Below are 17,831 nucleotides of genomic sequence, written 5' to 3' on the forward strand. Positions count from 1 at the left end.
TCTGAAACACTATTAAGATATTTGATCTTAATGTCGCAAGTTTGTGGACAAGATTAAAATGCAAAATACAAAGAAGGTGGCAGAGATTCAATAAATGGAAAAGTAGATATATACTTTCATATCTGGCTAAAATATGACGGGGAGGAAGTAGTCACATATTTTACTTAGTAGTATAACTGTAGTGTAACAATATTTCATAAATATTAATAATTTTACTGATGTAGTAGTAGTAGTAGTGTATCATCAGTAGAAAGTGCTGTGATATCAAATACAAAGTCAACAGAATGGCTTGAAAAAGACACAGAATACAAGAGACACACACTGACTACAAATAAATGCAGAATGACCACAAAGAGATGCATAAGAATCACTTCAGACCCTTTCAGATACTCCTTGGCGCAAATCAGACAGCATGTGAACTACATGTCTGAATGAGCACCGAGGTCATGTAAAAGTCGTGATGGCAACATTTATGTATCACTTTCAACATGGCACAAGTCTGAACTGCATGCAGCCGCGTTAAGAGATAAACGCACAAGATCACCCCATACTGTAGGCTATGACATTTTTTAGGGTGTTTTTAGGCCTACAGTACATATAGTGGGCCAACTAATACCGACAGCTGTCTGTGCATCTGTCAAGGAGGGCTACGGTGTGACAGAAATACTGCAAAGAAAAGCAAAATGACTACAAAATGCGCAGAATGGCCAAACATGACAAAGATATTAAAGATTTACAAATACACACAAAACAACCAAGAAGACCAATAAATTACTGCAAATTAAGAAAAATGGCCACCACGGTGTTTTTAATTTATTTTATTCTTTTTTCAAACAAAAAATGTTAAATTGTACGTCAACCGTTTTCAGAAGCTTTTATTTTGTCAGCACGCCCGGTCTGCCACGTCCTTGTCGCACGCAGCTTGACGCAGCAGCAGAATAAAGTGGGATATTCCGCTCTCTCTATCTCTATCTCTCGCTCGCTCTCTCTCTCGCCCACGCTGCTCCCTGCGTGACGCAAATCCGTGCGTGGGTGGACACACGGGGCGTGGGAGGCTTTCTGCACGGAATACCAAACACAGGCAGGTTCAACACCCACAGACACACAGAGAGACACAGCAGTTTGCACACTTCATGTTCGCAGACCCACTTATTATTGTTAAAGCCAGTAGTCGATACATTTTCTAATTGATCACTGTGCAGTTTCATAGGCTGCATCAGGTCCAACATATTTCTAAAATACTTGGATTCTTTAGAAAAAGCGTGTCTATGTTCATATTAGCTCACTTTCACTATAGACTGCCTTAATACATTTTACATGTACGGTGTGTCACACGTGCACTTGTAAAAACGGGTTCAGTGATGGAGCGCGACCTTGCTGACGATGTCAGTTATGTAAAGTTTTGTGATAAACCCAGACGTGGTGACGTGAGGTTTTGCGGTGTAACGTACGGCCACATTAGCTGATGTGCAAAGGTAAAATACCAGAAGCACTTTGAGGGATATTTGGATGTGACAATTATGCAAAGGGGCTTATGGGTCTCTTAAAATGTGGGGAATGTTGGAGGAAGTTCTGCCCGGCACAGACAACGAGTGTTGTCACTTTGTAAACGTACACTGGAAATTCTCCTGCACACGCAGACATTCTGATGTTGGGTTTTATCCGCATCAAACTATGAATATGACAAAGCAGTGTGTGGCAGCTATCAGAGCACTTCTGGTCACGTGTGGGTCTGTAAAGTTCAGTGCCACACAAGTGCGTCAGTGAAACAGGCCTGTATGCAAATATTCAATTCAGATTTCACAATTTCACATTCAGCAGCGATGTGACAGGACACGCGAATGTTTTCCAACCCAGGAGGCGCGTAGCAGGAAACCCTCTGTACCGTGCGCGTGGTGTGAGCGCTACTGGTTTGTGTTCGGCTGCTACATATGACACAAGTGTTTCCCTAATGCGCCTTTCACGGCAGACAGAGCTGGTCTCCTCCGGGTCTCCATTAAAACTCATTAAACAGACGCAAACAGTCACACGGGATCATGTGGTTTATTACGGTGCCATGTAAAGCACCACAACACTACAACATATTCACACGCTTTTAAACTGCTACTGATACTAACACTACTGTTACTATTAATACTGCTGCTGCTGCTGCTGCTACTGCGGTTGCTACCACCACTATTACTCATTTTACTTTTCCAACTCCACTGCTATTTGTATTACTTGGTCTGACACTGCTGCCACCAATGAAACTACTAACACCAGTACTTAGTGCTGCTGCTACAACTGCAGCTACTACTAGTAATGATACTACCACTACTAATTCTACTACTGCGCCGACTGCGCCAGTACTACTACTACTACTACTACTACTACTACTACTACTTCTACCAAAACTACTACTACAATCGACTACTACTACTACTACTACTTCTACTTCTTCCAAAACTACTACTACAATCAACACTGCCGGTGCTACTGCTATTAGTATTAATTCTGCTATTATTAGGTCTTGTTCAAGCACTAAGATAAAGCAACACATATCACCGCTACTACTGTCATACTGTAGTAGTACTGAGACTACTGGTACACAACTCTGATTACTATTTGTAACAGTGTGCTGTACTTGAATGCAAAATGCTTGAATTGCTACTATTGCTACTCTTAGTATTACTTGCACTAACACTAGTGTTGGGCTCATTACTCAAAAAATTGAATATATTACTCATTACTCTTTTAAAAACGCACTAACACTAGTGTTGGGCTCATTACGCAAAAAATGGAATATATTACTCATTACTTTTTTAAAAACATGACTTTACTTATTACTCCCTGTCAAAAGTAACTCTCTACACTACTCGTTATATTACTTTACTGTTACACCCCACAGATTGGTAATTGCGCCCTTTCTCCTCAAAATACACCTCCTAGCTGTGAGAATGTCGTGGTAATTGCCGGTAAGTGCAGGGTTTCTTCTGAAGCCTATGGATCCATAAAAGTTACAAGCTAGACAAGCACCACCCATCTCTACGAATATTACATTTCAGATTTCTAATGAATGTTTGCCGTGGTGACGACAAAGGTAACGAGTTGTTTTTGGATGGAGTAACTGTAATATTACTGAAATTTGTAGTTCTTTACATTACTCATTACTGGGAAAAGTAATATTATCACAGTAACGCGTTAAGGCCCAACACTGACTAACACTGTTATCGCTGCTGATACTACAGTTACCTCCTGTATCAGCAGTACCGCTACTACTTGATCCGTTTCACCTAATGCAACTGTTTCTGTTATTACAGCTACTTTTAATCACAGTATTACTGCTTTTACATCAACTGAGTGTTACACTTGTAAAATGACATGTAAACATAGATATCACTGCAAGTCATGCTAGTTTGACTGATACTACAGATATTACTATAACTTTACTGACTTCTCATAGTACTACTGCTAAGATTAGCCTTGACTTTACTACTATTACTACAATTACAGTACTACTGTACAAGTATTTATATTACAGCATTTAGAGTTTTAAAAAGTACCAAGATATACTACTAGTAATATTTCTACCTGTACTGGTAGTACTGTAGTACTAGTACTCTACTACCACTAAGTCTGCAAATACAGCTGTGTATTACTAAAACATCTCCTGTGTATCACAGCTGATACAACTGCAGGTACGAGTAGCGGTGTAGTGAAGTGAGCAGGGAGCCTGTGAACGTCTCTGTGGTGACGGGCTGCAGAGCGACGCCCTCGGATCATCAGGACCGCCAGCAGTGCCAATCCCCCCCCCACCCCCACACACAGTCGCTCTGACTCTGCCTGGTTCCCCATCAATAAGCTATTTTGAGGAATCAGGCCACCCTCCACCACTGTGACACCCTGGGGACCAAACCAGAAGGCTTTTGTCAAAACCCCTGCCCCCTCTCTCCACCACCATCACACCCTGAACATATCAGAAAAAGTCAAATAAAGCACAGAGGTACAATTTACAGTGAGCACTGCTGCTCCTTTTATGTGTCTTCAAAAGCCCAAATGAGGACAAAACTAGTATTTGTAGAGTGTGTGTGTGTTTAAATGTGTGTGGGGGTGGGACTGCTTGTTTTCAGATCCTCTAATTAATTTCAGAAGGAAACTAAAACAAATATCAGAAATACTGCAGATTATGCTGGAATATAAAATCCAACAAGATTATTGTGCTGATGCTGAAAGTTGAAATAATAAAATAAGGTTGTTATGATGATGCTCTACAGGCACCTACAGACTGTAGGGTCAATTTAATGATGGGAAAAAAATGACATGATGAAATGATATGATACTACATGAAATGATACTATTCACGTCTGGATGCTAAATATGAAGCTATCACCATTAGCTTATCGTAGCACAACAACTGGAAGCAAGGGGAAGCTGGTGACTGCAGAAGGTTTGTGATCCTGGATAAAACAAAAGTTGTTATATGGATCAAAGAAACAAGAGAATGATTATCACTTTTATCGGCCAAGTACGTTACACACACCAGGAATCTGTCTCCGGTACAGAACCGAGGCAGCCATCTGCAGTGCCAGCTCACACATATGCACCGATGGCGGCACTGTCCCTGCAAGGTGCCTTGCCCAAGGCCACTTCAACATGTTGACTGGGGAGAACGGGAATCAAACTGCCAACCTTACGTTTAGGGGACGACTGTTCTACCTCCTGAGCTGCAGCTGCTAATCAGTAAAGCAGGTTCGTTACCTGTTGACAGAACTGGGCTCCCTGCTACTGCTTGTGTTATTGTGTTTACCATACAGACATGAACGTGGTATCCATCCTTCATCTAACTGTGACAAGCATGTTTCCCAAAATACTGAACTTTTCCTTTAAGGTAAAGCATGACTTTACTTGTACATTGAATTTCTTACTTAATGTGGTTTTATAAGTTCTATGTTTTGGAAGCCATAATGGCAGAAATTTATAGAAATATAGTTTTGCACAATGCCCTGAAAAACAAAGTATGGTAGGCTACAGTCTGTGCAGGCCACACAAACCAAATCAAGCATCTGCCCACTTCTCTTATTTCAGTTTCTCCGTTTTGAGGTGGACTTTATATGCAAAACTGAGTCCAGATGTCACTGGATATAAAGGTTCAGCTTTTAAAATGCACTCATCATATCAGACATGCATAGATAATTTAACAGAGAAGTCCAAGCTAAAAGTGGCTTTTTAACTTCAAGCTAGTGCAATGCAAGCAAACCTGGCAACACAGGTTACAAGACACAGCTACAGGGGGAGCCTAAACCAAAAATAATAAAATTTGGATTAAGGATTATGTTGTCAATAACGGCTTGCAAAGTCTGCAGCGCAAAAATTCATCTGCCACTACAAAACTCACAACAAGCGTGTACGTTAGCTAACTTATTGGCTGGTCATACCCATTGGGTCAAACATTAGCTAGGAAGCAAACATTAAGTTTAAGCTGTTAGGATTTGATTTGATAACTTATTTTATTGAGAAGAGTTTCTGACAGTATAGTGTATGAATGCACAATTAATAATCAGAGGAGGTTTGTGAACATTTTGCCTAAATGCATACTATTCCCATAACATTGTCAGACCAACAGAATTGTGTATGGCTCGACTTGTTTGATTCTCATCACAGCAACGTGGGACTTGTTTGAGACTTGAAGGTTAAGACTTGTGACTTACACATGTGTGACTTACTCCCATCTCTGGAAAACTCTGCTGCTATGCTCCATGTCTTATGGTTGAAAGCTCTGGAAAAGAATCACAAGGGAAGCCTGAGTTGAAATGGTTTTGTTCCCAGGTCAACAATGAACTTTATGCAAACATCCGTGATGTATTTTCCAAACGCACACATGGAGCAGGTAGGCAGGTAGGATTCCAGTCCGCCCACCTTCCGCCTCTAAATCCACGTCAGACTGCTGTGCCTCTGTGTGTGTTATTATGCAGATATGACCTTCTAATGGCGTTCCCATGGACCAACCTCGGAGCAGCCGGGGATCAAATCAAATCCTGAAAGAACCACAGAGGAGAAGGCGTATCATCTCCATAGCACTCCCTGTCCCCTCTCACCTACACAACACACACACACACTCAATAACTAACAGCAAGAACAAATTAAAACAAGCGTGCTGGCAGGAAATAGGATGTCCACCCACACCGTGATGTAGGTCGATACCCAGGCTGCCTGTTCCCACATGTCCCAGTTTCCCAGTTTACTGCATTTTACACCACTGCTGTTTCTTAACACTTCTTGTCTGCAGAGAAATTACTTGCATGATTGTTTTCACAGAAGACAAACATCAGCTCAAGTTCATCAGACAAAACTGCATAAGAAATCCCTTTTTAAAAACAGATCAGCATATTGGAAATGATGTGCTTTATAGTTCAAAGTTACATGAGAAGATCGATACCACTCTCATATCTGTCCGCTGTCTGGGTCATAATAAACGTAAGGCCAAGAAATAGTCAGGCACAGAACCACAGTTTGCTTTTATCAGATCAGGTGAAATTTGAATTCTCCTCAGGCTTTGAATATCTATTGATATTTTAACGAATATTTCTATTTTGCAAGTATCCATATCTGTTGAAAAATTAACAAAGTAGTGGGATCTCCAGCACACACAAGGGATGTCTGGCTTCCTGCATGCATTCTGTTGTTCTTCCAGCTTCTCCACCCTGTGTTGTCAAAGTATGGTCTGTAAATTAGCTCCGCCCGCCACCTAGCCAAGGTTAGAAGAAGAGTCTTTCCACTCACCAGTAGTCATGTCAAACAGTCATGGAGGAGCCCTGGGCAGCTAAAGGTCTGAACCAGTGGCTGCCAGAGTGAAGAGGTGGCGTCTTTTGCACAGAGCGAGTGGGACAAAGAAAGAGCAACAACCAGGGTTAACATTGGTTTGACTGTTTGACATGGAGAGGGTTAAAAGCAGCCAGAGGACTCGGACTGGATTCAGATGTGGTGTTCTTCCTTCTGGATGTGTTAGCAGCTAAAGCTAACCTGTTTGTTTTGGTAGCATTAGCCACCTAGCATTGTCAGGATTTTACCTTTGTGTAATTTGGGGGTAATTGGAGCTTTGTGTAACGTTGGTGCTTTGTGTAACATCAGCAGTAACCCACATCTGCACCTGAGCTGGCAACAGTTTGTGTATCTGTTGGAAATGTGGCAATATTATATAAACTATTCTGACACTGTCAGTCAAAACCCCAAATTCATGCCTCCTGGAGAACACTAGTATAGGGGGAAGAAAAACTTCTTCAGTTTGATAAAGACAATTATGGCCACAAGTCAGAGCAAAACACAAGGATTTACAATATATGCATATTTCAGTCCAAGAGCACTTCACTTGGTGGAAAACCTTGTATCTCCTAGAAATACTCAAACATGCCCACAGAGAAAAGATGTTTGTTAGTTCATCTGATCAGGTTTGAAATGTTTCCACAAACCCAAATTCCTTCAGTTTAGTCCTGTAAACATTAAAAACCGCCAAGAGCGAGAGATACAAGGTTTCCACACAACAGCAGCAATCTGCTTTCATGTCGCGCTGTCAATCATTTCCAAAGAGTAGGCGTCACTTTTTTGTGTCCTTCCCTCCCCACTGAAGCCTCTAAACAGTTGATGTTTCTCATTTGGCAAGAAGCCTCTTTATATTTCACTTTTCAGGAGACGCCTGCTCGTTTAATTTCTGCAGTGGCTTGCCTTGCTCTTTCTTTCTTCTTCTCCTTTTCTTTTCCTGCAACTTTTTTTCTCTTCTTCTCCCCCCTGGCGTAGAAACACATTTCAATGACACGCCCACGCCTGGGCCTGTCAGCCCCTCGCCCTGTCAGAGCGCCCACGCTGCACTGCTCCCCTTCTCCCTCCCCTCTGTCTCCTCCCTCCCCTTCCCACCAACCCACATCCTCAACACTTTGCGATCTAAAAAAGCAGCTCTTTTCATCCAAGTTCCTCTTTTGGATGAAAAAAAAAAAACAGAGGAACAACAGAGCAGCATGATTCAGTCTCCAGGCGGTGGTAGTGCTTGTCATGGAGTGTCCCTGTTCATTTGGAAGGAATATGGGTTACAGCATGACTGTGATGCCAAAAACAAGAATTAAAAATTTTCACTAAAGAAAAAAACGAAACACTGCTCTTGTCTGGAGTTTGGTGCCTCCTATTGTCGCCTCCACCCAGTGTTGTGGCAGACACATTGTAGACGGGCGTGAATGTGACTTCACTGGCAAGGAAAAGAAAATGTGAAATAAAAAATCTGGTCAGAAAGTAGCAGCCAAGCAGGGTTTCTTTCTATAAAAGCACAAGGTATTTTTCTAATTTACTGCCGTACAAGGCCACATGTTCTGTGTACTGAGAGAATTTGTGTGTGAATGTGCAGGGCTAAAGCTGGTGTGTTTGCACAGGCTCCCTGGTTAGCAGAGTCTTACTTTGTGTCTGTTGAGAAAGTGTGGGATGGTATGAGTGGCTTATGTCTGACTGAACACGTGTGTGCCTGCGTGGGTGGGGTGTGTGTATAGGGGCAATGTGTGTGTGTGTCTTTGCACACATTACACTGGTGTGGGTGTTTTGGGCAAGGATGTGTGTGGGTGTAGTGTGTGTAGGCGGAGGTTATGTGACATACATATAGAGACTGCAGTGTTCCTGCAGTGTGTTTATGTGTGTGAAACTTTACTGCAGAAGCAGCTATAGGGGCCCTGCTGCCTGCAAATGTGCCAGTGTGGAAATCCGCTGCCTTCATTTGCATCCACTACTTTTGGACAAGATCACCTCCATGCAGACACCATCACTAGGAAAATGTGTCACATTCAAGTGCTGGAAAGGACACAGCAAAAAAAGATGCCAAACATTTGCTTTACATTATAGAATAAGAGAATAAAATTGTGCATGAAAAGTTATTTTGTGCTCCTCATGATTCAGATAATTAGAGGATGAACCAGTAAGTCAATTATGAATGACTATTTTTAAAAAAACAAATATCTCTGATCTCCAGCTCCTTGACTGTAATTATTTGCTGCTTTTCTCTATTTTATACCATTCTAGATCAAATCTTTGGAATTTGAACAATTGGCTGGAGAAAAAAAAGGTTAATTATTAAATGATTATTCTAAGAAACAGGTTTAGAAAATAAATATTGTTCACGTTAAGATCCAAGTTGTATTCATGACTGTGAAACTCAGTGGTTGTTTTTTTAAATCTCAGAAATATCCAGTAAAATAATGGCCTCAAATTATTTTAGGAGCTTGACATTAATAAATGTTTTCAGGTATGGATGCGACAAGCTGTCAAAGCTGTTCTCCCAAAATGTATTCAGCACAACATAACAAGAAGTGAGTACTTCGAGATTACAGGAAATTGTCCAAAAATATTTTGTGATCCTGAATAAATAAACCCTGAAAACTAAAAAAAATTACAGGTATGTCAGGCTTTTTACACCTTGTGACTAGTTTAACATTCAAAAACTACAGTTCCCATGAGGCTTTGATGTCAGCAGAAAGGGAAGAAATATTCACACCTTGTATTACCACAACATTAATAGTGTTAATTAGCTGTTTTTGCTGAAATCCAAGAAATTCAGACACTTGATGGAATCAGTGTCAGATATTTCTCAAACTTGGAACTAGGAGATGCAACATGAATACATTATTATGTCATTAACATGACTGCACGGTGCTAACAAAATGCTGTAATTATTATTTCATTTTTGTTAAATGACAAAGTGTTCAAGTTTAATTGCCCAGACTATAAGCAGATATCACTAATCTTCAAATATGGAGAGAATTCTCTAGTGTTGTGTCTCAGTCGTTTCAGGATGATCCTGAAAACCATCCATGAAAAAATTATTTTCGCTTTATCTCACAAAATATGCACTGACAGAGACTCAGTTAGTCTGACTAAACAAATGACCTAGTTACCTACATGTACACCTACACCTTCCATATGAACAAAGTTTGACTAAATATTTTAAATGTTGCGCTTGAGGTGAGAATCCATGTGTTATCACAACGTGATACGTGTTGAAAATGACTCATCCTCCTCTAAAGGGGGCTCAGTTTGTAGCCTTGTGGTTTAAAGGACTGTGCTGTAGCTGAAAGGTTAAACTGCTGTAAAAACCAGTGTGTCAATCAACAGTCCCAATCAACTGATTCATTCCTGTTCAGTCGTTGTTACCAACAAAAATGTCACCTCATAGCCTGTAGCGTTAAATGTATTCTTTACCTGACACTAAGCTGCCCCATGTAGGTTGTATGTTGTTAAAGTTAAAACCACATTTTCACTTTTTCTTGGCCCAGCATAATGCGTGTACTGTTCGGAGGATAATGAAGACAACTGATACCAGAGTACCGCTAACCAGCATTTTTCACATGCTAGCTAGATGTACACCACACGCAGCAGGCAAACCGTGCAGTTAGAGAAACATAACTGCAATAAATCTGCATATTTCTTGCAGCATCTCCTGTCACGGCCAAGTTTTATCTTCGCTTCCTGTTTTGTGTCCTAAAGCTAAAAATGCTATTTTTTAAGAGATACTGTGGCTATAAACATAATGTAAAATGTGTATGATGTAATCTAATGTCTGCATGATTCACATTATAGACCTTTGTCAGAATATCAGTAATTATTATCTGCCATGCTGTAGCTAACATTTCTTCTTATGCCTGTTGTAATATTTCTGGAAATTTGGGGTTTATAAATAACACAAAAAGGACTTTACACTGTAAACTGTATGGAAAGTTTTTAAAGGTAGATTCCAACATTTCTTAGACTAAAATTTGACTGTAGTGAAAAAACAAACAAATAAAACTGAAAGGATTTTGTATTTTCCAAAATGCTCCAAAGATTTGTACCAAGTTTGGTTGGTGGCTCTTATATGGTGGTAGGGTATTTTTCATCTTACACTGTGTGCCTATGAATATTCACAGGAATTCCCATCAAAAGTGCATCACAATCTGCATCACATAAAGTTTACTCATGAAAATAACATTTGATGTAAAAAAAAAATTTATTTGGCGCAAAGCAAAGCCACAACACTGCTCAGAAAACGTAACCTCAATAAAAGTGATTTACATTCTTTTCATGTTTGATCTGCTTCACGTTTAAACAAAGGTCACTTCAAGTACAAATCTGCATCATTTGCTGTGTAATTAAAGTAGTGGGTTCAGACAAAAGTGGGCCAAGCATCATTATTGTGTTGGAGTTTTTATTAGTCTTAAAATGCTGTAGCTCTCTGCTGACAGGCTGTGGGCTGACGTGGAGGGGATTTGCCCATTTTGGCCACGTATGGGCCTCAGCGACCCTCGCCGCCCACGGCCTCCTCACCCTGAGAGTGCTTCTGACGTCTGACATGTCTGCTATCTCCAGGCAGAGGCTGATGCTCCCTCTGCCACAAGCACACGCTGCAGTCAGAGAGAAACCAACCAGCCTTCAATGTGGTGTGTGTCTATACATGACAAAAAAAACCTCAACTCTGTTCTTGTCTTAAGGTGTGATTAATATGTTATGTGCATTAATCTGCAGAAAGGTCATGACTACCTGTCTGATCAGCTTCAAACCTTGTGGGCTGACATGTTGAAATGTGACAAAAGATGAACACTCAAGGAGAAAAAAAATCCCTTGCAGGAGAGGAAGGAGAAGAAGAACTGGTAGAAATGATGAAACAATGCGAGCTACAAGGGTGTGAGCAAAGTTGAGGCAGGCTTTGAAGTGAAGCCACACATTCTGCATGATTATTGCTGTGAAGTTTTTGATCTCAAGCCAGCAGGCACGAAAAACAACAGCAGCTTGGGATTAGTCTCCCCCCACTCACACGCCTACCTTGCCAGCATAAGTCCCTGACTCAATTAGAAAAAAACCTCTGCAACTTAGGGCTCCTCACGCACAAGTACCCACATGGCCCTGCCCACGTCCCTGCAGCACATCACATCCAGCATGACTTTAATCGCCCAGCACAATGAATGCACAGGGATTTGTCTTAGTGACATTAACGCAGAGACGTGCCGACAGCTAATGTACACACTGATAAGACAGTGCCAAGACAACAGGGCCGAACACACAGAGGAGATACAGATTCATCTGCCTTTAATTACATATCAGATACCATCCACCGAGGCTACTGCCTGCAGACAGCAACTGACTGAACATGTGAAAACTGATCTAGTCTGTGCATGAATGTTCCACTCACCTAACTGGTCATCTGGCACACAATGTTCCTCAACAAAATAGTATGACCTAAACCCACACGACATCTAAGCATCTGGAGCTCACTGCAGAGTTTTACACTGTCGTGATGGTCTGAATGTTGTTTGGAGGCTTTTTCAAACTGATGATAGGTGGAAAAAGACTCATCGTGTTGATAAACACATGACCTGGGAGACATTACATTTCAAAATGCACAGCATCATTTTTAGGTGACTGGTGCAAAGCAAGAGCTCATTCAGTGTTATTGGTCTTTATCATCAAACAAGCACTATATAAACATTTTTTGCTAAAGCTACACTATGTAACTTTTTTCAGATATTGCTGTTGTAGAAATCTGCTCCACAACGTGTCCTAATGTGGAGAGGAGCTGTCAAAGCCTCCTGGGACCCGGACTCATTGAACAGCGCTGGCAACAGTGCAGAGGTATCAGCTTCTAATAGTTTTGAACGGGGCTGACCTCTCTGACCAGTCAGGGATTTTCACTTATTTCTGCTTGATCGGTCACTTTGGTTGCGTTCTCATTTAATGTAACTTCAACAACAGCAGGTCATAGTAGGCAGAGTGGAGCAGGGAGAGGAAGCGCTGGGCAGAACAGAATGGGTTGATTTGGAGTTTTAGGCTAGTGATACCTAAAGTTACATATTGTAGCTTTAAGTGTTCAGCTACTGACGGAATTTGACTGAATAAAAATCTATTTTTCATAGTGACTTGAAAAAAAAAAAATATTTGACATATTGTGTCATTAACCTCTAGAGTCCCTGCGTCCTCATATGAGGACCGCACAGCTTGGGTTTCCAAAGCTCAGGACTCTAGAGGTTAAGAGCCCAAATAGACAAACTGGTTTGTAGAACCACTAGGTTTATATTTAAATCCAGAAAACCCCTGTGGGATCAGATCCTGGCTACACAGTTTGTTCCTTCTCAACCGAACAAGGAACGAATCATTAACCTGCATAAAGACCAACCCCACCTCTCTGCTGCCAAATCCTCTCACTCATCAACTTAAACCCAAAGCTGACACTGGGTGAGAGGCGGGGTCCACCCTTGGCATGTCACCAGTCTATCACAGGGCTGACACTTAGAGACAAACCACCGAACACACCCACACTCACTCCTATGGGCCATTCAGAGTTGCCAATCAACCTAACCTGCACATCTTTGGACTGTGAGAGGAAGCTGGAGTACCTGGGGAGAACCCACACAGGCACAGGGTTGGCCCGGGCTCAAACCCGGAACCTTCTTGCTGTGAGGCAGCAGCACTGTGTTTTCATCATTTCCACTGAAACCAGGTTCTCGGCTTTGTTCCAATCAGTTTCCTAGTCATGACAAGGAAGTGAAGTAAAAGAGCTCCAAAGGAGCAAAATGTAAATAAATGTGAATGTCCTGACTGTGGCTAAGCAGTGAGATGGATCAGATAAATGACTAAAATTAAAGTTTGTTGGTTTGGATGTGGTTGAGTTAACATCAGTTTGGATCCAGAAGCATGAAAAAGTGAGCTACATGTAAAATTAATTACAAATCTCAAATTTGTTTTTGTTGTTAAATCTGTGCAGCCTTTGCATATGTGTGATTATTCTGTACAACTGTCTTGCTTGTAAGAAAGATGACTGATTTCCAGCTTCTCCTGTGAAGATATTTTATATTATTACAGCTGTTTCACTATATTGTCCTTCATTATCTGTTTACACAGCAGCCTCCACTTACTGGAGTCCTCAGGAGGAGGCACAGCTGCTCACAAATACACGAACAAACACTTGCTCCTAACTAACAATGCAACATTATGCAGCACAAAACATACTGTATGTGCATATATACAACACCTCCTCCAGTGTCCTGTCAAACCACATTATAAGTCAGCACACAATCCAACGGGACCAGGCTAATAACAGTGTAGAAACAAATTACATTTCCATGACGTCTGAACAATATAAATGCCTAAATGTCCTGCAGAGGTTTGACTGTTCATTACAAGTCGCTCTGGATAAAAGCACCAGTTTCAGGATAATTCTTTTAAAAGCAGTACACAACCTTCATGCAACCGCTGCTCCTGTGTGTCTGTGTAGACTGTCCTCCTGTAATCTCTATTTAATGTAACCTTGTGTGGCACAATGTTTTCTGTCCGAGAAGCTAAAGAAATGAAGCTTGCTCTTAATCTCTTTGTTATTGCACAGAATCGGTGACGGAGTCTAATTCCATCCTGTGTTTGTCTCTCTTTACTTTGCTCATTTGTAAATGTCTATATAGTGTAGGCAGAGAGAAAAGGCAAAGGAAATGTTTGCATTGTGTTTGTTCACTGTAAATCAAACTGTTTAGTGCCAGCAAATGTTCTTTTGGTTAATACTTGAAAATTTTTAAAGGCCCAAATCTGGTTTTCAACATATAAATGTATAGTATATTCACAAATTTAATCTCAGAGTTTGAGTTATGGAAAAAATACTTCATCTTTCTCAACTAACCATTACAAAAAAAATCAAGGACAGCCTCAGAGAAAAACATGAATCACTTCCTTGTTATGACTGAAAGCTGCAGAACAGCTACAACGTGACACTGAGATGAGATTATTTTGTTGCTGTTGGTTTCAAGGTCAAAAATGAACTTTGAACCCTAAACCAACATAGATGAAAAGTTCTAAAAGTGATTCTATAAAAATGGAAATTTCAATTCAAACTCCATCTGCTAATGAAGATCATGTGATATGACTAATGTGATCAAATGTATCTAAGTGTCTTTCAGCCTATTTTTGTGTATTTCTAATGCTGAACACTGAAAATTCAAGATAGCACGATGTTTTTGGCTGAGGTGGAAACGCTGGTGTATCTATAAAAACAAAATGGAAACAGACTTAAATGTCATTTATCAGTGAAGAGACAGTAACACCAGATGTGTGTGGAGCGATGTCCTCATATTAATACATGAAACCTTTTGAAACTACATTGCACCATCTCCTCCTGACAAGGTTCCATTTTTTTTCTTCATAAAGCTATAATAATATCTGGACATCTAAAATCTGCATAGTTGCATTTTCTTTTGCAGATTTTCTAGAAATTCTGTTAAAACTGGTGCAAGACTTGGATAGTAAATGAACAAACAATGAGAAGTAGTCGTCTCGTTTCTGTATTAGAAGCCGTGACTTTGGTGTAGTGGTAACTGTTTGTGTGATTGTAGCTTTAATAAATTTAAGTGACTATGAATTAATAAAGAGAACAACACCCTCAGGTCCATTCAGATCGCGGTTCCTTCTCTCTTTGCTCTCGCATTGCTTGTGAGCAGGAAGCAGATACTCTCCCTCAGTGACCTGAAAGTTCAGCTGGAAGCTTTCAGATGTAAAGTGCAGCTCTCCTGTCATGCTGGCCCTACAGGCTGAGGGGGCCGAAACAGGGACTGGGCAGGGCCGGGCCAGGCCGGCCTGCTGGGCTGCTGGCCGCCCACTTAGAGGCCTGGCTGGGTGGGCGTCATCTATGGAGCGATTGATCCCAGCCAGGACAAAAAGTCCCCCTGTTGTCTGTTTGACCAGCAGCAGCAGAAAAGTGCTCAGATTTACTGCCACAAACAGGGTTGTACCACACTACTGCAGTACCAGTACTACACTACTGTTGCATCAGCTGCGTCTTTACTAGCTAGCTTAGGACAAGGTGCTCAGCTCAGAGTTCTACTACAATAAGTTTTAGCACATTTACCATTAATAACAACTTAAATGGTGCAATCTTTAAAATCTACTACCACTGAAAGTACAAGTAGCAACTACAGTACTATTACTTCTACTACATTTGTGTTCTTGCTACATCTATAAACTGCACTGCTACTTCCACCCCAGGTATTGCTATTTCTGTAGTTATTACTATAATATGACCAGTACTTTGTTTTGTCCGGTACTCACTGTGGTACTACTGATGGTACCCTCTGTGGTATTATATTAATCCTTAGGTCAATGACACATTTTTGTCCTACAGTAAAGCTCACCTGGTACATGAGAGAAAAAATCCATATGAAACTTGCACTTTAGTATTATATACTACTTTATACTTCTCCTTCACTATATTTAAGAGGGGATGTGAAGGCCTCAGTCCTGGCCTTCACCATGTGAGGACCTAAACCACCACCAGCCATGGACTTGGGTGGGTAATTTATGTTGGACATACACAATTGATCGATGAGCATGCATGTTTGATTGATTTTGTGTTAATATGTTTACCTTTTCTTTTGAGTTACCGTGTTTCCTGGTCCATGGATGGGGGGGGCAATTCAACCAAAAGATTGGACTGAGGAAGCAGCAGGTTTAAATACCTCCCACTAGGCCTGGACTGCACCAAGTGCCCAATACAAGAAATGGGGGAGTTTGGGAGAAATGTATTGTTTATTTGTTGGTAGTTTATGTTAGAACTTTATTTGTCAAGTTATGTTAATTTCTTTACATTTAAAGGAAATATTTAGTTGAGAGCAGACTGTTTAGTGTTTATTAGTTGATTATTTTTTGGTAGTGTCTTTAGTTTATCCCTTGTGTGTGTTATTGGTTTGGCCAGCCAGTATATATGTTTCCCTGTGTGTGTAATTTGTCAGGTCAGTTGGTTTTGTTGAGGTATTAGACAGTTCAGTTTGCTGTATTTTGAGTTTCCTTATCTTTTGTTGACCTCTTTTAGGGCCCAGTTTATCTGATGTTAATTTAATACTTTTCTTTCTTTTGGGTTAATAAAAAACTCTTTATTTTGAACTTTGGAAGCTGTGTCTTTTGTCTTACTGCTTGGTCCCTGACAGGGGAATATTGTATTTTTAACTCTAATACATATATTTCAAAGCTTAAATTACAATTTACTTTGTACACACAAAGTTAATGTCAACTTAAACACAAAAGATCTGTTTGTAGAATAAATGACCAAACTATAAATTAACTAGTTCATTCCAGCTAAATCAAGTACAACAGAAAAAGTAAAAGCATCAGCATTAATCATCCAGTAATGGAATAAATTACTATTTAACACCCAGAGGGGGGATTTTTGTGCATACTTAGTCCTTCTACTTTAAATAGTTTTGGTACATTTTGCTGATAACATTTATTTAGTGAAACATTTCATCATAGTATTTAGTAACTTATCCCAGCCAGTAACTACAGTACTTGTACTTGCCATATAATTACATTTTCCACTCTCATCTAATTGTTTAATATCCCTCAACTTCTAGACATCCATTTCCCTCCAGTGTGAAGCACACAGGTTTTTGTTTTGTGTGTGAGAGGCCCCGTGACACTGCCCTGCTGAGGGCGATTGGGGGTCAGAGGACTATGATCGGGGCAGGAAATGACATGTAAATAAATGAATCTAGTACCAGTTTCCACAGTGTTTCTGCTAATTGGTGCCACTGCAGGAGACAACAGTGGAAAACTTTGTTTAGAGCGCTCCAGTGTGACGCTGGGATCCCGCCAGTGTTTCTCATTTGAAGCCCACGCTGCCACTGTGGGTTCAGTGTGGAGGTGTCTGCTTCGGGGGGGGTGGGGTGGGAAGGTCACAGCTAGAGAGCACACATCTTTTACACTTCATAATGCACATCACAGCTGAGCTGCATCGGGTTGAACTGTTTATCAGCTGCTGAGGGATAAAAAAAAAAGTCCCTGTAGTTCTTTGTGGCGTGGGTCTGACACAGACTTTCATGCAC

The 17,831-nt window shown here is 40.8% G+C and overlaps 1 long non-coding RNA gene across 1 annotated transcript; it reads right to left on the reverse strand.

Moving 5' to 3' along the window:
• Window positions 1–897: 897 nt before the first annotated feature.
• On the reverse strand, window positions 898–6,285 carry LOC109955644 (uncharacterized). Its single transcript, XR_002274297.1, has 3 exons — window positions 5,856–6,285; window positions 5,688–5,755; window positions 898–1,059 (listed from the first exon to the last, which is right to left on the reverse strand). It is a non-coding gene; the product is annotated as an uncharacterized LOC109955644 (long non-coding RNA).
• Between the last annotated feature and the right edge of the window lie 11,546 nt (window positions 6,286–17,831).

This window comes from Monopterus albus, unplaced genomic scaffold, assembly GCF_001952655.1.
Source record: "Monopterus albus unplaced genomic scaffold, M_albus_1.0 scaffold16.1, whole genome shotgun sequence".
Lineage (NCBI taxonomy): Eukaryota > Metazoa > Chordata > Actinopteri > Synbranchiformes > Synbranchidae > Monopterus > Monopterus albus.